The 20,976-nt window shown below is 45.1% G+C and overlaps 4 pseudogenes; all 4 read left to right on the top strand.

The window, feature by feature from the left end:
- Positions 1-8,203: 8,203 nt before the first annotated feature.
- LOC143999254 (5S ribosomal RNA) lies at positions 8,204-8,322 on the top strand (annotated as a pseudogene).
- Positions 8,323-14,227: 5,905 nt separating this feature from the next.
- On the top strand, positions 14,228-14,346 carry LOC143998740 (5S ribosomal RNA; annotated as a pseudogene).
- A 672-nt stretch (positions 14,347-15,018) lies between these two features.
- Positions 15,019-15,137, top strand: LOC143998926 (5S ribosomal RNA; annotated as a pseudogene).
- A 320-nt stretch (positions 15,138-15,457) lies between these two features.
- On the top strand, positions 15,458-15,576 carry LOC143998958 (5S ribosomal RNA; annotated as a pseudogene).
- Positions 15,577-20,976: the final 5,400 nt, after the last annotated feature.

The following is a 20,976-nucleotide window of genomic DNA, read 5'->3' as shown; positions in this document are numbered from 1 at the left end:
ACAGAAAGGCTAGCGTGTACAGAAGACATGACTTTATTTTTTGCTAATACAACTACATCTAAATCATGTAAAGAGTTACAGTGCTTTTTTCATATTTGGTGCTGTTAAAAGGTCAGTAGTGTGTTGTCAGTGGTGATATCAATGTGACAGTTAATGTAGAGAACTACATATATAAAAAATAGAGCAAAAGAGTGCTAAGTTTATTTTGTTAAGTCATTGACTGATAGACGTTAAATAATTGGCCGTTATTGGTTTACTTGGTGGTACATGGTTTATTTTGATGTAAGATAGTTTTATTCTCTACCTATAGCCGAGTTTTAGACGACTTTATTATTAGCATTAGTCGCATTAATCATATTTATTATGCAGAGTGTAAGTATTGTAGTGAGACGATATTGCTTTTGAAATATTTGTATTATTATACATAGCATTGTTAGTAGACCAATAGGACAATTTACATGGCTTAATATTGCAGAGCGTAATTTAACAGGAAAGAAATCCAAAGCGTTAGTTGCAGTAGCTTCATAAAACTGAGAAATCGCTGCATTACTCTAAATGTAAAAGTTGTTCCGGTAGCACTGAGAAGACTGATATTAGATGAGTGATCTACCCATTCCGTTTACTATTGCAGAGAGATACCGGTTAAATGTTAATATCTTAATATTTATTGCTGCGTGTAAGGTAGAAATAAGATGGTTTTGTGTGAGTTGGTTTACCAGGATATAGAGATCGTAATCTGGTTATTCTAATAATAAATATAGCAAAATAACACAGATTAATATTGAGACAGTATATACAAGTCGAGTTTAAGTGGAAATACACGAAATGACAGCAACGACGTGTGTATGTTTTTATCAATCGGGTTCATTACGTGTCTTTAATAATGTAGTAAATATACCCCAAATATAGCATAAGGATAAGAAAGGAAAATAACTGGCAGAGGATGACATGGCAAAAAGACAAACTGCATTAGAAATGTGAATGTGAATTAGAGATGAAATGTCAATCCCCATTGGTAACCATTAATAAAGTTAACACGGCTACGTACAGCAAAGTTTGAGCTAAGCAGCTAAATATTCCTTTATATTGCAGAGCTTAAGTATTGCAGTTGAAAAGAGATCGGAAGCGTTTTTTGCAGTAGCTTCAAAATGACTGAGATATCATTTCATTACTCTAAATGAAAAAGTTATCCCGGTAGCACTGAGTGGACTGATATTAGATGAGTTATCGTTGTAATACAAATTCAGTTTCCTATAGCAGAGAGATACCAGCTAAATGTAAGAAGAGCAATTGAACTGTTCACATCGGTAGCATTGCATTACTCTTAATATGTGAAGCGTGTAAAGAAGCAAAAGATGGTTTTGTATTATCCTAAAAGTAGCAGTATACGTAATAAAGGTGGATTTAGACATAGCAAACCCTATAATCTAATTTAGCAAAATTAGAAAGGATAATATTGAGACAGTATAAACAGGTCGAGTTTAAGTGGAAATACACAAAATATCTAGCTTACCTTTACATTGTTCAATAGAGCCTTGCAAAGTAATACCAAGTTAGAATATCGGACTAGCAATTAGATGAGATGATTGCTGTAATCATAAAATATCAGCAACTTGTCTTTAAGGATGAGAAAGTATAATAACCGGAAAAGTATGAAATTTTAAAGAGACAAATTGCATTAGAGATGTGAGATAGACATGAAATGTCAATCCCCATTGGTTACTTACATGAAACCATTAATACAGTTAACGCGGCTACATACAGCAAAGTGTGAGCTAAGCAGCTAAAGGGTATACATTATTTAAGAGTAAATTAACGTAGCTTGTAAATTCCAACGTGTAAATCGTGCCATTAATTTTGTTACGCACGAAGGCGGCTTACACTGACTTTTCTCCGTTTCCACTGGTTATCCGCATAATGCATCAGTAACCCTGAAAATTAATAGTGATAGACAGTTTACAATAGGATGTATGCTTGATGTGAATGTAAAATAGTTGCATTATGTGTTATTAATGTAATCAAACTTTATTGCTATCCTTTTCTACTGCAACCACTTTCTCGCATTTTGCTGCTTTTAAAAAATGTGTTGCCAGTGTTATGTGTTACAAATGGTTATCAGTGTGACAGTTGAAGTAATATACAAAATAGAGTCAGAAAGAGAATCCTATTGCATAGGGGTAGAGAGATGGTTGCATTATTCTTAATGTGCCGGCTTTAAAAGGTTTTAAAAAGATTGTTTTGTGTGAATTTTGCTTTAACGTAAAATTAGCTGTAGACATTATATCTATGGTTACGTTTACAATGATTTAGAGATAGTAATCTCTATAATATAATAATAATAAGTATATTGAGGCAGTAAATATAAATACAGATAAAGTGAATACACAAAATGGATCAAGAGATTGTTGCAAAGTAATATCCTCATTAAGGCCGATTGTCGGAATAGCAACATAACACGAAATATGAGCACGGCTAAAATGCAGAAAAACAGTACATTATTTAGGAGTACAGTAGAATATAGTATAAATTATTTAAAATTAAATTGACTTAGCCTGAAAAAATCTAAGTTTAAATCGTTGAGTAAAACGTTGAGTAAATCGTAAATTTATCAGCTAAGTTAACTCTGAGATTATGATTAATTTGACAATTCCATTACGCGGTCCATTTCCACTGGTATAATCATAATGTAATATCAGTAATTGCTATCAGTAAATGTTAAAATTTTAGACAGATTACATTAGGATGTGGAATTGATATGGATTTAAAAGCGATACATTAATTTTCTGAAGCATATGGCAGAAAGACGGTTTACACTGCTTTTCTAACATTTTGCTGCGGTAAAAAGAAATGTTTTGTCACTGTGTTTTAACTGTGACTTATTTGCTTATGTCATGACAGCTTCATACGGGTTGAGCAATAAAACAGTTTAATTAAGATGTAAGACTAGTTTTATTCTCTAGATATATGCTTTTCAGAGAGTTGTATAATATAGGCGACCAATAAGACATTTAAATGGCTTAATATTGCAGGGAGGAAGTATCGCTGTTCAACGGTAAGAGATTGAAAGCTTAGCTTGATAGTCTAAATTTAAAGGATATGCCGGTACCACTGAGAAAGCTTATATTCGACTAGTTGACCTTTGCCTTACATAATCCTACATAATCCTATTATTATTATTAAGATCCTAGTGCAGAGAGATACTCAGTTAATGTCAGAGATACTCGGTTAATGTCAGAAAAGCAATAAAACTATACTCTCTCTATACACTAATCTCTCTATATACACTAACATCTTTGTATATACGTTAGCGAGCGATAGTTACATTACTCAAAATAACTCTCTGTATACACTAGCCGGTCTTCTGCATACAAAAGCCTGTCTTCGGTATACACTAGCCTATTTTCTGAATACACTAGCCCGTCTTCTGTATGCCCTAGCCTGTCTTCTGTATACATTAGTCTCTCTGTATAAACTAGCATCTCTCTATACCCCAAACTGTCCTCTGTAAACACTTGTCTCTCTTTATAGCCTGTCTAGCCTTTCATCTGTACACACTAGCTTCTCTGTATACACTAAACAGGCTTCTATATAAAATAGCTTCACTGTATGCACTAGCCTCTCTGTATAATCTAGCCTTTATTCTGTATTCACTATCCTTTCTTCTGTATGCTGTAGTCTTCTATATATACTAGCTTCTCTGTACACCCTTGCATCTCTATAAACACTGTGTAAACTAGCCAGTCTTATGTATACACTCGCCGACTGTATACACCAGACTCTCTAAATACACTAAACCCTCTGTATACCACATCCTGTCTTCTGTATACACTAGACTGTAAAAATTAGCTAGAATACACCAGCCTGTCTTCTGTACCCACTAGACTCTCTGTATAAACTACCCAGTCTTCTGTATACACTATCAGCTTTGATGTATACCCAAGCCTATCTTCTGTATATGCACTGTCCTTTCTGTATACACTCGACTCTCTCTATACACTAATCTCTCTATATACACTAACATCTTTGTATATACTAGCCTCTCTTTAAACTAGCCTCTCTGTGTACCCCAGCCTCACTGTTTACTCTAGCATCTCTGTATACTCAAGCCTATCTGCATGCACGAGTCTGTATTCTGTATTCACTAGCCTTTCTTCTGTATGCTGTAGTCTTCTTTATATACCAGCTTCTCTGTACACCCTTGCATCTCTTTAAACACTGTGTAAACTAGCCAGTCTTATTTATACACTCGCCGACTGTATACACTAGACTCTCTGAATACCTAGCCTATGTTCTGAATACACTAGCCCGTCTTCTGTCTTCTGTATGCCCTCTCTGTATAAACTAGCATCTCTCTATACCCCAAACTGTCCTCTGTAAACACTTGTCTCTCTTTATAGCCTTTCTAGCCTTTCTTCTGTACACACTAGCTTCTCTGTATACACTAAACAGGCTTCTATATAAAATAGCTTCACTGTATGCACTAGCCTCTCTGTATAATCTAGCCTCTCTTTATACCCTAGATAGTGTTCTGCATACACTAGCCTCTCCGTAGAAGCCAGCCTTTATTCTGTATTCACTAGCCTTTCTTCTGTATGCTGTAGTCTTCTATATATACTAGCTTCTCTGTACACCCTTGCATCTCTGTAAACCCTGTGTAAACTAGCCAGTCTTATGTATACACTCGCCGACTGTATACACCAGACTCTCTGAATACACTAAACCCTCTGTATACTACATCCTGTCTTCTGTATACACTAGACTGTAAAAATTAGCTAGAATACACCAGCCTGTCTTCTGTACCCACTAGACTCTCTGTATAAACTACCCAGTCTTCTGTATACACTATCAGCTTTGATGTATACCCAAGCCTATCTTCTGTATATGCACTGTCCTTTCTGTATACACTCGACTCTCTCTATACACTAATCTCTCTATATACACTAACATCTTTGTATATACTAGCCTCTCTTTAAACTAGCCTCTCTGTGTACCCCAGCCTCACTGTTTACTCTAGCATCTCTGTATACTCAAGCCTATCTGCATGCACGAGTCTGTATTCTGTATTCACTAGCCTTTCTTCTGTATGCTGTAGTCTTCTTTATATACCAGCTTCTCTGTACACCCTTGCATCTCTTTAAACACTGTGTAAACTAGCCAGTCTTATTTATACACTCGCCGACTGTATACACTAGACTCTCTGAATACCTAGCCTATGTTCTGAATACACTAGCCCGTCTTCTGTCTTCTGTATGCCCTCTCTGTATAAACTAGCATCTCTCTATACCCCAAACTGTCCTCTGTAAACACTTGTCTCTCTTTATAGCCTTTCTAGCCTTTCTTCTGTACACACTAGCTTCTCTGTATACACTAAACAGGCTTCTATATAAAATAGCTTCACTGTATGCACTAGCCTCTCTGTATAATCTAGCCTCTCTTTATACCCTAGATAGTGTTCTGCATACACTAGCCTCTCCGTAGAAGCCAGCCTTTATTCTGTATTCACTAGCCTTTCTTCTGTATGCTGTAGTCTTCTATGTATACTAGCTTCTCTGTACACCCTTGCATCTCTGTAAACCCTGTGTAAACTAGCCAGTCTTATGTATACACTCGCCGACTGTATACACCAGACTCTCTGAATACACTAAACCCTCTGTATTCTACATCCTGTCTTCTGTATACACTAGACTGTAAAAATTAGCTAGAATACACCAGCCTGTCTTCTGTACCCACTAGACTCTCTGTATAAACTACCCAGTCTTCTGTATACACTATCAGCTTTGATGTATACCCAAACCTATCTTCTGTATATGCACTGTCCTTTCTGTATACACTCGACTCTCTCTTTACACTAATCTCTCTATATACACTAACATCTTTGTATATACTAGCCTCTCTTTAAACTAGCCTCTCTGTGTACCCCAGCCTCACTGTTTACTCTAGCATCTCTGTATACTCAAGCCTATCTTCATGCACGAGTCTGTATTCTGTATTCACTAGCGTTTCTTCTGTATGCTGTAGTCTTCTTTATATACCAGCTTCTCTGTACACCCTTGCATCTCTGTAAACACTGTGTAAACTAGCCAGTCTTATTTATACACTCGCCGACTGTATACACTAGACTGTCTGAATACCTAGCCTATGTTCTGAATACACTAGCCCGTCTTCTGTCTTCTGTATGCCCTCTCTGTATAAACTAGCATCTCTCTATACCCCAAACTGTCCTCTGTAAACACTTGTCTCTCGTTATAGCCTGTCTAGCCTTTGTTCTGTACACACTAGCTTCTCTGTATACACTAAGCAGGCTTCTATATAAAATAGCTTCACTGTATGCACTAGCCTCTCTGTATAATCTAGCCTCTCTTTATACCCTAGATAGTGTTCTGCATACACCTCTCCATAGAAGCCAGCCTTTATTCTGTATTCACTAGCCTTTCTTCTGTATGCTGTAGTCTTCTATATATACTAGCTTCTCTGTACACCCTGGCATCTCTATACGCCAGACTCTCTGAATACACTAAACCCTCTGTATACCACAGCCTGTGTTCTGTATACACTAGACTGTAAAAACTAGCTAGAATACACCAGCCTGTCTTCTGTACCCACTAGATTCTCTGTATACACTACCCAGTCTTCTGTATACACTATCAGCTTTGATGTATACCCAAGCCTGTCTTCTGTATACACTAGTCTCTCTATATGCACTGTCCTATCTGTATACACTCGACTCTCTCTATACACTAACATCTTTGTATATACTAGCCTCTCTTTAAACAAGCCTCTCTGTGTACCCCAGCCTCACTGTTTACTCTAGTATCTCTGTATACTCAAGCCTATCTGCATACACGAGTCTGTATTCTGTATACACTAGCCTCTCTTTAAACTAGCCTCTCTGTATACCCCAGAATAACTGTATACTCTAGCCTCTCTGTATACACTATCATTTCTGTATACATCACCCTATCTGTATTCACTAGCCTCTCTGTATACCGCAGCCTGCCTCTCTATATACACTCGCTTTCTTCTGAATATAATAGTCTCAGTCTCTCTCTATAACCAAGCCTGTTTTCTGTATACATTAGCATGTGTCCTGTATACACTAGCCTGTCTTCTTTATTCTCTAGCTTACCTTCTATATACACTGCCATTTATGAGGTAAACAAAGATTCTAGTGTACATAAACGACAGGCTAGAGTATAAAGAGAGGATAGGTTATACAGAAGAAAGCCTAGTTTATACAGAACACAGGCTAGTACCCTGAGCCTGGGTGAGAGAGGATGAGGAGCATTAGGAGGGCTTGGTCTTTCACATCCGACAAAGTGTTCGGCATGATGTGGCTCAACACGTCCAGCTGCCGAAAATAAGGACAAGCGTGGGAGGCACACAACACCCACTGTAACAGAGCTAGGTTCCTGCATTACAGAAACAGAACACCAGCAATAAGGGGTATCTTCAGCTGTATACTGTGCAGGAGGCACACAACACCCACTCTAACTTCTGCACTGCAGATGCCTGTATTGCAAAAATTGAACACCAGTAATAAAGGGTAGCTTCAGGTGTGTACTGTGCAGGAGGCACATAACACCCACTGTAACAGTGCTAGGTTCCCAAGCAGTAAAGACACTGTCCCTGCCTATCGTCCTCTATCCCTGACCGCCGAAACACACTATACAAGGCGGCCTCGCTGGCGGCCTTATATAGTGTGGGGTGTGTACTAAACCCCCTTGAGATATAATTGGCCACAGGAATACTGCCTGTGGTCAATTGTGGCTCTCCTCTCAGAGGATGTCACATCTGTTCTTATTATATAGAACTTATTATGCTCCTCGTAAACTTTTTCAATTTGGCCGAACGGCCGCACGCAAGTTGCCCCCGGTGCGGGAACATGGTGGGAGACATGATGCACATGTTTTGGAGATGCCCGAAGTTGATCTGCTACTGGACGGAGGTGACAGGAACCATTGATCGGGTGTTTGGAACCTCCACCAGGATGGAGGCGAAGTATTGTCTCCTGGGATTAGTTGATTGAGTTGGAAACCCGGGAAGCAGCCAGATGGCAGTTCTGAGATGCCTATTTCAGGCAAGGAAACTGATTGCCCAACCCTGCTTAGCCTCCAATGTTGGCAATGACTTGTTTTTTTTAGCTTGTTTCCCAAGATCACCATGTTGGCGTTTGTCAAGATGGTTGAGAGTGCCCAAAGAGATCGCCTATGGCCCCATCACCTTGAAAGTGCCCGATCGTGTCTGATCTCGGAGGTTAAGCATTGTCGGGCCTGATTAGTAACTGGATGGAAGACCGACTGGGAATACCAGGTGCCGTATGCTTATTTCTTGATCATACATCACGGGACACAGGATCAGTACATAATGGGTTATATAGGCACCTATGGTGATTGGACACTGGTTAACCCCCAATTAAGGAGAATTCCTTCCCTATATAACCCCTCCCATATGGGAGGCACCTCATTTTTTCCTTCGCCAGTGGTGGTTGGTCACGTAAAACATGTGCTATGAAGAAAGTTCTGTGCAGGTCCCTGCAGGGGCCTAAGGGCTACAACAAACCGGATCCATATCTCGGGCCGATATTTTGACTCCCAAGATGATATGGTACCCGGGACTCGTCATCTGAAGAAACGAGGTTTTGCCTGTAAGTCCTCTCCTATTGGAAGACTGGGCTCTGGGAAAACCAGACTTACTGTACTATTTACATAGTGGCACGAAAGTTTCTGGCAGAGTCTTTTACAAGGTCCAGGTAGGAGGTTCTTCTGAGAAGGAACCCCAAAAAAAACCTGAAGGTTGGCACAACTCTGCCCGCCGTGATGGGTGAAGGCTGGAATCTGTCTGTTTTCAGCAATTCCTGCGGCAAGGACAGGTAAGGGAAGTTAATCCTGTATAAATTATATTATGGATTTCTTCATTGAGTAGTTGTATGTCTTACCTGGTTTTCACAACTAGGGGGAGTAAGAGCAGCCTGATGCATACTTACATGCCTTTCAGATACACACGCTCAGTGAAGCCTGGTTCTCCCAGATGACTCATGTCTCCACTGCAATCTCTGCCACAATGAAGGTAATACAGGGGTCCCACGTAGTCTGGGGGTCCCAGACAGCTCCGATGGCAATTCCCTTCCCCCTGGATACCGGCAGTCCTCGTGCACGCGTGCCAAGCACGCTCCCGTGCTAATGGAGGAGGCGGGAGTGTGTTTGCGAGCCGCGTCGTTCGGTGTGCACGGCGCTGTACTGCGCAGGCGCCAGGCGGCAGTTTTACAGCCCAGAGCGTCAGGGGGCTGTAAGTGGAGACACAGGAGCTGTGGGCAGTAAGCATCCCAAGGGATTCGATCCAGGCAAACCTAAGACACCTACTCAGCATCAGGTTGTGCAGTTTAAGCATATAAATTTATTGTGAGACTTTAAGCACAACAGTGATTGCACTTTGTACTAGTACCTCTGCTTTGTAGCTTAGGACTAAGTCTCCTCGTAAGAGGGTCTCAGGGGGAGATAACAAGGACACTGGTAAGTCACCGCCTAGGTCTAGGGGTTCTAAAAATGCCTGTAGGTTACCATCCCCCCCCTGCAAGACTGAAGTCAGCCTCACAGTGCCCCTGTCAGGATTTGCAGCCTCTCCTAATATTTCAGCCCCGGTATACATCACTGAGGACTCCCTTAGGGCTACATTGGAGGGTTTTGAAGGGAGAATCATGAATTTTATTTCAGCTTCCCTGAAAGATAGCAGGAAAAGGGGTAGATCCCCTCCCTCTGCTGAGATTCCTCTTTCAGATGACACTTCTGACAATGAGGAGAGATCCCTATCTTGGGACAGGGATCTTGAGCAGTTGGATGAATCAGAGGAAGAGGAGAGAGTCCCCTCCTCCCTGGCACTTAGAAAACAGGTGCAGTATTATACTGAATTGGTGCGTACCACATTCAGAATGCCTGCTGCTGAGATCGCTACATCCTCTGTTTCTTCCCTGGGAGTCAGGAAAATCCCACAACCTGCCTTTTCCTTTCCAATTAATCCCTTAATGGATAAATTGTTGTATGAGGATTGGGGACATCCCGATAAACTGTTTGCTCCTCCTAAAAGGTTTTCTATGCTTTATCCTCTGGAGGAAAGTTTCACCAAGAAATGGGGGGTCCCATCTGTCGATGCGGCTGTTTCTTGCGTGAATAGAAACCTGACCTGTCCTTTGGATAATGCTCAGGTATTTAAAGATTCAACTGATAAGAAGCTGGAAACATTATTAAAAGCCTCCTTTTCCATGACTGGCACTGTAGTGAAACTTACAGTCGCAGATGTGGGGTTGTGTCAGTTCCTCAAGGAACAGGTTAAGCAGATGCTTGGCCTCCTTTCCAATGAGGAAGTGGAGAATTATGCAGAAATACCTCAAATTCTGTGTTTCATGATTGATGCGATTTTGGATTCTGTCCAACAAGCATCTCGTTTGTCTCTCCTGTTGGTACACATGCGAAGGGCCCTATGGCTAAAGAATTGGGCAGCTGAGCTATCATGCAAGAAGCATTTGATTGGGTTCCGTTTAAAGGGAAACGTTTGTTTGGAGAAGAATTAGACAAATTCGTCCAAAAAATTTCAGGGGGTAAATCTACTCCCCTTCCAGTCAAAAGGAGCAAACGTCCATCATTTAGGCATTCTCTCTCTCCCGGAGCATCAAGTTCAAAGCAGTGGCGACGGCCTTCTCAACCCCCCTCTACAGGAAAGGCTCAAGGCCGGGCCCAGGGGCAGAAGAAATCCTGGGGGCGAAAGCCTGCCAAGCAGAGCCCGAAAGCTTCCTTGTGAAGGGGTGCCCCCGCTCGGCCAAGTGGGGGGAAGGCTCTTGCAGTTTGCAGAAGCCTGGCGTGAAGAGATCCGGGATGAGTGGGTGGTCTCTTCGGTATCTCTGGGCTACAAGCTGGAGTTTCAGGAGATTCCACCTTCTTGCTTTCTAAGGTCAAGGATCCCCAGGGACCCAGTAAAGCAAAGACCGCTATTCCTGGCCTTAGATCACTTACTATCCCAGGGGGTGATAGTAGAAGTGGACCCAAAAGAACAGGGTTCAGGGTTTTACTCGAATCTCTTCACTGTTCCAAAGCCAAATGGAAGTGTCAGACCTATCCTGGATCTGAAGGATCTGAACCGTTTTTTACGCATCCGGTCCTTCTGAATACAGTCAATTCGCACTGTGGTCTCCTCCCTGCAAGGGGGAGAGTTTATGGCATCAATAGACATCAAGGATGCATATCTCCATGTGCCAATTTTACCCGCACACCAAAAGAATCTAAGGTTTGCGGTAGAGCGGCGCCATTTTCAATTTGTGGCCTTGCCGTTTAGGCTAGCTACGGCCCCTCGAGTCTTCACAAAGATTCTGGACCCTCTCTTGGCAAACCTAAGAGCTCAGGGTATAGCCGTCATGGCTTATCTAGACGATTTGCTTCTCATAGAGAAAACAGTAGCGCTCCTGAACCACAGTGTTACCAGAACGCTAGAACAGCTGGAACGCCTAGGTTGGATTATAAACCTAGAAAAGTCGTCCCTACAGCCTGCTACCAGGTTGGAATACCTGGGTATGGTTATCGACACTGCTCAGGGCAAGGTGTTTCTACCAAGGCCAAAAGCCTTGGCCATTGGGGATCTGGTGTGCCTAATTCTGGGCAGAAGATCTTCCCCCATTCGGTTGTGCATGAGACTCTTAGGGAAAATGGTCGCCTCCTTCGAGGCCGCTCCATTCGCCCAGTTCCACTCAAGGCCTCTGCAAAGATTCATCCTTGCGGCTTGGAACAGGAAGCCCCAGTCCTTGGATCTTCCTATGCGTCTATCCCCAGGGACACGCAAGAGTCTCGTCTAACGAGTCTAAGAGTCTCGTTACAAACCGAGAATTTGCTGAAAGGCAAAACTTTTCTTCCTCTTCCATGGAAGATTATTATGACAAATGGCAGCCTGACAGGCTGGGGAGCAGTGTTGGAGGAGACGTGCTCGCAGTGGAAATGGTCTGTGATCGAGAAGCTATTGCCCATAAATGTCTTGGAGATCCGGGCAGTTTATATGGCTCTCATAAACTGGTCTTTCAGACTACGGGGTCTCCCTGTTCGGGTTCAGTCCGACAATGCCACAGCAGTGGCCTATATCAATCACCAGGGTGGTACCAGGAGTCTGGTTGCGCAAAAAGAGGTGAATCGCATACTTGTCTGGGCAGAAAGGCATGGAACATGCCTTTCTGCAGTCTTCATTCCAGGAGTGGAAAATTGGCAGGCAGATTTTCTGCGCCGCCAGCAGTTGTGCCTAGGAGAATGGGCTCTGCACCCCGACGTGTTTTGGAACATATGTCGCAGGTGGGGTACTCCAGACATAGATCTGTTTGCGTCCAGGTTCAACAGAAAACTGGACAAATTCGTGTCAAGGACAAGAGATACACTCGCTCAGGGGTCGAATGCTCTGACAGTTCCCTGGGATCAGTACAATTTGATTCATGCCTTCCCCCCGTGCCCGCTTCTGTCGCGGTTCCTTGGAAGAGTCTAGAGGGAAACAAAGTCACTTCTTTTGGTAGCCCCGGCTTGGCCCAGGCGACCGTGGTACGCAGAGATCATGAAGTTGGCAGTAGGCAGGCCGTAGATCCTCCCTCTCCGGCCAGATCTGCTCTCACAGGGTCCAATTTACCATCCTGCTTTACACAGTCTGAATTTGACGGTTTTGCTGCAGAGACCCACATTCTGAGAGACCGTGGGCTTTCGGGGCCAGTCCTTTCTACTCTGGTCAATGCCAGAAAGCCGGCCTCCAGGCTTATTTACTACAAAATCTGGAGGGCATATGTTTCCTGTTGTGAACTCAGGGAATGTCATCCTAGAAAGTATGTCATTAGCAGGATCTTGGCTTTCCTCCAGTCAGGCCTAGAAATGAATTTGGCCGTAAGCACTATCAAGGTGCATATTTCGGCCTTGTCAGTGTTTTTTCAGAAACCACTTGCATCACATTCCCTGCTGCGGGCTTTCATCCAGGGGGCTATGCGGATAAGGCCGCCAGTCAAACCTCCGGTATGCCCATGGGATCTGAATTTGGTTCTCTCAGCTTTGCAGGGGCAACCTTTTGAACCTTTGCATCAGGCTTCGTTAGTTCTTTTGACTAAAAAATTGGTTTTCTTGGTAGCCATATCCATGGCTAGAAGAGTGTCAGAAATAGCAGCTCTCTCCAGTAAAGAACCGTATCTAATTATTCATAAGGACCTGGTGGTAATGCGTCCCAACAGGTCCTTTCTGCCTAAGGTGGTTTCAGGATTCCATTTGAATCAAGATGTAAGCCTACCATCCTTTTTTCCGGACCCACAGTCCGCAGAAGAAGAATCTTTGCACACTTTGGATGTGGTAAGGGCAATCAGTATCTATCTTCAGGCAACTGCTCAGATAAGGAAAACTGGTTGCTTATTTATTTTGCCGAAAGGCCCTAGGAAGGGCCAGGCGGCATCAAAATCCACTCTCTCAAGGTGGATTAGACAGATTATTTCTCAGGCCTATAGTGTTAAAGGGAAGATCCCTCCTTTTCAAGTGAGAGCGCACTCAACTAGGGCTGTAAGTGCTTCTTGGGCAGTGCATCACCAGGCCTCCCTGGCTCAGATCTGTAAGGCTGCAACTTGGTCATCAGTCCACACATTCACCAGATTCTATCAGGTGGATGTCAGAGGGCAAGAGGATATCGCCTTTGGGCGCAGTGTACTGCAGGCTGCAGTTTAGGTCCTCCGGTCCTTGGCGGTCTATATATTATGATCTGTGTCTCCCTCCCCTCAATCTGAGCATTGCTTTGGGTCATCCCACTATGTAATGAAGCTCCTGTGTCCCGTGATGTATGATCAAGAAAATAGGATTTTTATATACAGCTTACCTGTAAAATCCTTTTCTTGAGAGTACATCACGGGACACAGGGCTCCCACCCCTCTTGGGTTTTACGTGGTTTCCTATTGCTTTGCTACAAAACTGAGGTGCCCCCCATATGGGAGGGGTTATATAGGGGAGGAATTGTCCTTAATTTGGGGTTAACCAGTGTCCAATCACCAGAGGTGCCTATATAACCCACTATGTAATGGAGCTCCTGTGTCCCGTGATGTACTCTCAAGAAAAGGATTTTACAGGTAAGCTGTATATAAAAATCCTATTTTTTATGTTGTTGGCGTTGACCTGTTTTTTTTCGCTTGTTTCCCAAGATGACCATCTTGGCGTTTGTCAAGAGGGTGAGAGTGCCCAAAGAAAGTGCCTACGGCCAAATCACCCTGAAAGTGCCCGATGTTGTCTGATCTCGGAGGCTAAGCATTGTCGGGCCTGATTAGTAACTGGATGGGAGACCGACTGGGAATACCAGGTGCCGTAGGCTTCCTTTTATGCTGTTGGCGTTGACATGTTTTTTTTTTTCCGCTTGTTTCCCAAGGTGACCATCTTGGTATTTGTCAACTTACGGCCACATCACCCTGAAAGCGCCCGATCTCATCTGATCTCAGAGGCTAAGCAGGGTCCGGTCTGGATAGTACCTAATTACAGGTGCCGTAGGAATGTTTTTATATTGTTGGCTTTGACCTGTTTTTTTTCCGCTTGTTTCCCAAGGTGACCATTTTAGCATCTGTCAAGAGTTTTGAGTATGTCCCGAAGCGTTCGCCTAAGGCCACATCACCCTGAAAGTGCCCGATCTCAGAGGCTAAGCAGGGTCAGGGTCAGATGGGAGACCGCCAGGGTCTATGCTGTTGGCGTTGACCTGTTTTTTTTTCACTTTTTTCCCAAGATGACCATCTTGGCATTTGTCAAGAGGGTTGAGAGTGTCTGAATAGAACACCTATGGCCACATCACCCTGAAAGCGCACAATCTCATCTGATCTCAGAGGCCTAGCAGTGTACGGCCTGGTTAATACCAGGATAGGAGAACGTCTGGGAATAACAGGTGCCGTAGGCTTCTTTTTATGTTATTGGCCTTGACCTGTTTTTTTTTTTCACTTGTTTCCCAAGGTGACCATCTTGGCATTTGTCAAGAGGGTTGAGAGTGCCCGAAGAGATCACCTACGGCCCCATCACTCTGAAAGCACCCAATCTTGTCTGATCTTGGAGGCTAAGAAGAGTCAGGCCTGGTTAGTACCTGGATGGGAGACCACCTGGGAATACCAGTTATTGTAGGCTTCTTTTATGTTGTTGGCATTGATTTGTTTGTTTTTTTCCGCTTGTTTCCCAAGGTGACCATCTTGGCATTTGTCAAGAGGGTTGAGAGTGCCCAAAGAGATCGCTTACAGCAGCATCACCCTGAAAAAGCCCTATCTCTTCTCATCTCTGAGGCTAAGAAGCGTTGGGCCTAGTTAGTACCTGGATGGGAGATGGCGTTGGAATACCAGGTGCCGTATTCTTCTTTTTATGTTGTTGACATTGACCTGTCTTTTTTCGCTTGTATCTCAAGGTGACTATCTTGACATTTGTCAAGAGGGTTGAGAGTGCCCAAAGAGATTGCATATGGGCACATAACCCTGAAAGCGCCCGATCTCCTCTGATCTCAGAGGCTAAACAGGGTTGGGCCTTGCTAGTACCTGGATTGGAGACAACCTGGGAATACTAGGTGCTGTAGGCTTCTTTTTATGTTGTTGGCATTGACTTGTTTTTGGTTTGTTTGTTTACCAAGGTGACCACCTTGGTGTTTGTCAAGAGGGTTGAGAGTGCCTGAAGAGCTTGCCTATGGCCACATAACCCTGAAAGCACCAGATCTCGTCTGATCTCAGAGACTAAACAGGGTCGGCCCTTGTTAATACCTGGATGAGAGACCACCTGGGAATACTAGGTGCTGTAGACTAATCCATCCAGAGGGGGGGTGGGGCCGTCATTCCCAATTTTCCACTTTTTCCAAAAGAGAGAGTGGGTGGAGGGGGTGAGAGATAGGGGAGGAAGGCAGAAAAGAGAAGGGGTGAAAGATCAGGAAAGGAGAAGAGGGGACGAGACACAATGGCAGCCACTGTCCAAGGGGCCAGTCAAGGAAAGCTCAGAGCACTAAGGTGATAGCAGGCGACATCCTTCCAGCGAGAATATAAAGGTATTCCAGATGTCCCAGGTTTGTTTAAAAAATTCTTGTTTACCTTGTGATGTGAGGATCAAGTCCTCCATTTTTTTTAATGTCCTCTATTTTCCTAAGCCAGTGAGTAATGAAAGGGGGGGAACATTTTTTCCAATTGAGAGGGATGCAGGATTTCGCCGCATTTATCACATGTCGTAAAATTGATTTTTTTGTACTTCTTAATGGGAATCTGTGAATGGTGCAAGAGAAAGAATGCAGCCTCTTCCGGGATGGAGAAGTCTGTGAATTTTTGTGTTATGCATCGGATCTCTGTCCAGAAGTCCACCAAGCTGGGGCAGGACCAAAAAATGTGGAGCAACGTGCCCTCTTCTTCTCCAAACCTCCAGCATATGTTCGAGGAAGAGGGGAAACATTTATGCAGCTTTGATGGTGTCAAATACCACCTGGTGAGAAGTTTAAAATTTGTACACTGTGTGGTCATTGTTGTGGATGTTTTACTTTTTTCTGATAAAAAAAAAAAGATATGGGGGGTCCCATCTGTCGATGCGGCTGTTTCTTGCGTGAATAGAAACCTGACCTGTCCTTTGGATAATGCTCAGGTATTTAAAGATCCAACTGATAAGAAGCTGGAAACATTATTAAAAGCCTCCTTTCCGGGGGGCGTGGCCTGAGCTGCAATGGAGTTGGACGTCTGCAGTAGGAGCTCCGCTCGTCCACACTCCTGCAACCTCCATCCTGCAACATCCTGCCTTGGTACTGTGCCTGGACGTCCCTGCCTTCTCCCCCGCAATACTCCTGGAGCCATCCGCCCGTTCGGGCGCTGCGCGGAGCCGTTCTGGTAGGATTTCCCCGTTCGGGGACGGCCTGTAGGAAGGTCCGTGGCTTCGACCTAGGCGCCGGAGCGGCGGCCATCTTGCTACACCCGGCGGCGGCTCTCCGGCCTCCCCAGCCCCCTAGGCTACTCCAGAGCTGCCCCGCAGCACTCCCGGCTGCCGGATCGCCCTCGGCCGCGGGTGTGGGACCTATTTTTCGGACGGAGACCGGTGGGACAGTCCGCGGCTTCGGCCTGGTCCCTCTGCCGGCGGCCATCTTGCTACACCCGAGGCGGCCTCTACATTTATGACTGCCTGCAAACTTGCATCTCTCTGCTGTGGCCACCGATTGCTTTCTACCACCTGTGAAGTGCCCCTTTATCTTCCTGCGACTGGTGGGACAGCCTGTGGGACCGGCCTGGGCCTAGGAGCAGTGGCCATCTTGCTATACCCGCTGAGGTACTGTGCCCAGTGATCTGTAACCCCCTGACCGTCCTGTCCCCGGTTTATTCCCGCTGCAGCCGCTGATCCTTTTGAACACAGTCCATAACCTTAATTGCGGCACTGTACAGCTGTTGTGAGCGGGGAATTTAAGAGGTTGGCCTAATACACAGCGGCCATATTGGAACACCTCGGACCACTTCTGGACCATGTCCCCTCCTAAAAAGTCAGCCGAGGCCGCTGACAAGCTTGCCAGGTACCGCCGCCATGAGGAGGAGCACCGGGCCAGGGATGGCGCCAGAGCTCCCTCTGACGCAGACCACTCTGCGTCAGCCACTAACCAAGTCTTCGATGCCATCGCCCTGTGCCAGAGCACGCTCACCTCCAAAATTGAGGAGGTTAAAATTGATGTGTCCCTCATCCGGCATGACCTCTCCACCCTCCGGGACCGCGTGGCGGAGACAGAGACCCGCATCAGTAGAGCTGAGGACATCATACATCCCCTGCAACACACCACTGACGAGGTACGCCGCCAGTTGCAACAGCTTAGCGCAAAACAGGACGACATGGAGAACCGCCTTCGAAAGTGCAATCCCTGCTTTATTGGCCTCCCTGAGTCGGCTGAGGGCAGCGACCCGGCGGGTTTCCTTGAAAATCTCCTGACCTCCACCTTCGGCAGAGAGGCATTTTCAGTGATGTTCGCGGTGGAGAGGGCCCATCGCATTCCTGCTCGTCCTCCTCCCCAGGGAGCCCCACCGCGCACCTTGATAGCGAAATTTCTTAATTTCCGGGACCGCGACAAAATCCTCCGCCTGACCAGAGAAAGGGGTAATATCCCTCATACCAATACGCATGTGGCAGTATTTCCAGACTTCTCCAGTGAGGTACAGCGGCAGCGCTCCAGGTTTCAGGATGTTAAACTACGCCTTCGTGTTCTACACCTCAAATACGCAATGTTGTATCCTGCGAAGCTTCGCGTGGAACACGAGGGCCGAACCCTCTTTTTTGAAGATCCTGCACTGGCGTCCACCTGGATTGACCAGAGGGAACACCGAGACTGAACATGCTACCCTACCTGGGCGCCCATGACTTTTTGATTAAGCCGTTGATGGGCCCATTACAACTGACGGCCCTTTGCGGAACCTGGGGGCTAACCCGGAAATTCCTTTAACGCTAGTTCCGGCTCTTACAGCATGCTTATCGACTCCGGGCGACCTTGCCGGCATGCGCTCCCTGCCTCCTTTATACCTGCAGAGCGCCTGGGGAAGACCGTAGGCTACGCGACATCCACACCTTTTCTACTATACTTTAAGCAATCATCCCTATGGCGGGCGGAGCTACCCCCTGCTCAGCCATGATGGTGTTACACCTTTTTGGCTCCTACTCCCCAAGCACCCTTCAGAGAAGACGTCAGACTACGTGCCTCTAAACATTGAACCCCTGTATACCCTGATCAAGAACAAGACACAAACCTGGGCCAGACTACCTCTAGGTGTTATGGGACACATCAGTCTGGTCAAAATGATACTTCTACCTAAGATACTTTATTTGGTGTGGCATGCACCCCTATACATACCACAAAAGTTTTTCAAAACAATCGAATGAATTCTTAATTCATTTGTATGGGGTCACAGCAGACACAAATTGTCTTGGAAAATTCTGAAGAATCCAACGATATTGGGAGGGGCTGCTCTTCCAGATTTCCAGGATTACTATCTTGCCTCCCAATTGTCCCACTTTTATCATTTTGACAAGAGCGAGCTACCAAGATACCAGACACTACTTTGCCAACGTCCGGGCGACCCGGCCCATACCCCACTTCAGTCGGTCCTTCGGGCCCCATTGTCAGGACATTCCCCCCATCACAAAGTAGACATGCTCACACATCACTGGAGGATCTGGCGGACGGCCCTGAAAAAAATCGGGACCCCGCAGGTCCATTCCTATACACCTCTCTGGTTCAACACTCATTTGCCCGAACTGTTGTCCGTTCCAGACCCCGCGGTCTGGATACGTTATGGGATCCTATACGTGCACCAAACTATGACTAACGCTGGGCTCAAATCATTTCAAACATTAAAGGAAGAATTCTCACTCCCTAACCATGTCCTTTTCAGGTACTTACAGCTCCGACATGCTTTATAGACTCAATTCGCCGGCTCCAACCCAACCCTGACAGTCCCTCCTATAGTTGATATAATTAAAGGTGATGAGCCAACCAGGTTGATTTCCGCCCTCTACTCCACCATCCGTCTCCCAGGCACCGTGACATTGGCATATGCTGCTAAGACCCGATGGGAGGTGGATTTTGGAATAATTGAGGATGAGGAGTGGGATGAAGTCTTGGGGGATGTGAAGAGAGTTTCCCCCAAGCTGTCGGACCGCCTTACGCAGTTGTACATCATTCATAGGACATACTTGACTCCCCAGAGGATAGCACGGTTTAAACCAATGTATAATCCGGGATGCCGCTTATGCGACCACACCCCAGGCGCCTTCTATCACCTCATATGGTCCTGTCCGGTTATCCAAACATACTGGATACAGGTGATTCGCTTTCTCCATGATCGGATGGGCTCTCCTGCTAGCCTTGACCCGAAGATGTGCCTGCTTGGTCTGTTGCCGGAGTTAGACGCTGACAAACCTCTTCGCACCTTTTTACATGAAACGCTGTTCCTGGCGAGAAAAGGGATTGCTCGTGGCTGGATGCAGGCCCTCCCCCCCACGGTCCAGTGCTGGAAGAAGGAGATCAATGATATCCTTCCATATAAGAAATTGATTTATGCACATAGAGGATGTCCACTTAAATATGAGCAGATCTGGGGTAGATGGTTGGAAGATGGGGAGACATGTACCTGATTTGCTGCTATATTGCTCCCTTACCCCCCTCCCCCCTCTGCCTCTCCCTTTCTGTGTATCTTCCACCCATTGGGCCTCCTCTTATTATTTTCCTCTCCTCCTCCTTCCCCCCCCCTTTTCAGTTACTTTTGTATTAATTTTCTCTTTTTCTTTTTCTCTGCTTGCTCCCCCTACCCCGGCTGATACACAATGGCTCTATAATGACTTTGCCAATGATGAGTGTTTATTTTTCTACAGCACAGATAATCTACTGTACTCATATAGGCAATACTGCCTTGGCCATGTTGGCCTATGTTACCCTCTGTACCGATGGCATGTTTGCTATGTCTGCTTTTTACCCTGTTTTCTGCTCCTTTCAATAAAGTTTGTTTTTCAATAAAAAAAAAAAAGCCTCCTTTTCCATGACTGGCGCTGTAGTGCAACCTACAGTCGCAGCTGTGGGGTTGTGTCAGTTCCTCAACGAACAGGTTAAGCAGATGCTTGGCCTCCTTCCCAGTGAGGAAGTGGAGAATTATGCAGAAATACCTCAAATTCTGTGTTTCATGATTGATGCGATTTTGGATTCTGTCCAACAAGCATCTCGTTTGTCTCTCCTGTTGGTACACATGCGAAGGGCCCTATGGCTAAAGAATTGGGCAGCTGAGCTATCATGCAAGAAGCATTTGATTGGGTTCCCGTTTAAAGGGGAATGTTTGTTTGGAAAAGAATTAGACAAATTCGTCCAAAAAATTTCAGGGGGTAAATCTACTCTCCTTCCAGTCAAAAGGAGCAAACGTCCATCATTTAGGCGTTCTCTTTCTCCCAGAGCATCAAGCTCTAAGCAGTGGCGACGGCCTTCTCAACCCCCCTC

The sequence above is a fragment of the Lithobates pipiens genome, unplaced genomic scaffold (assembly GCF_037356315.1).
Source record: "Lithobates pipiens isolate NorthernLeopardFrog02 unplaced genomic scaffold, aLitPip1_a1.2 Scaffold_19, whole genome shotgun sequence".
NCBI classification, from domain to species: domain Eukaryota; kingdom Metazoa; phylum Chordata; class Amphibia; order Anura; family Ranidae; genus Lithobates; species Lithobates pipiens.
Note: the sequence above shows the minus strand (reverse complement) of the source record. Positions and strands in the feature narration are given on the sequence as shown.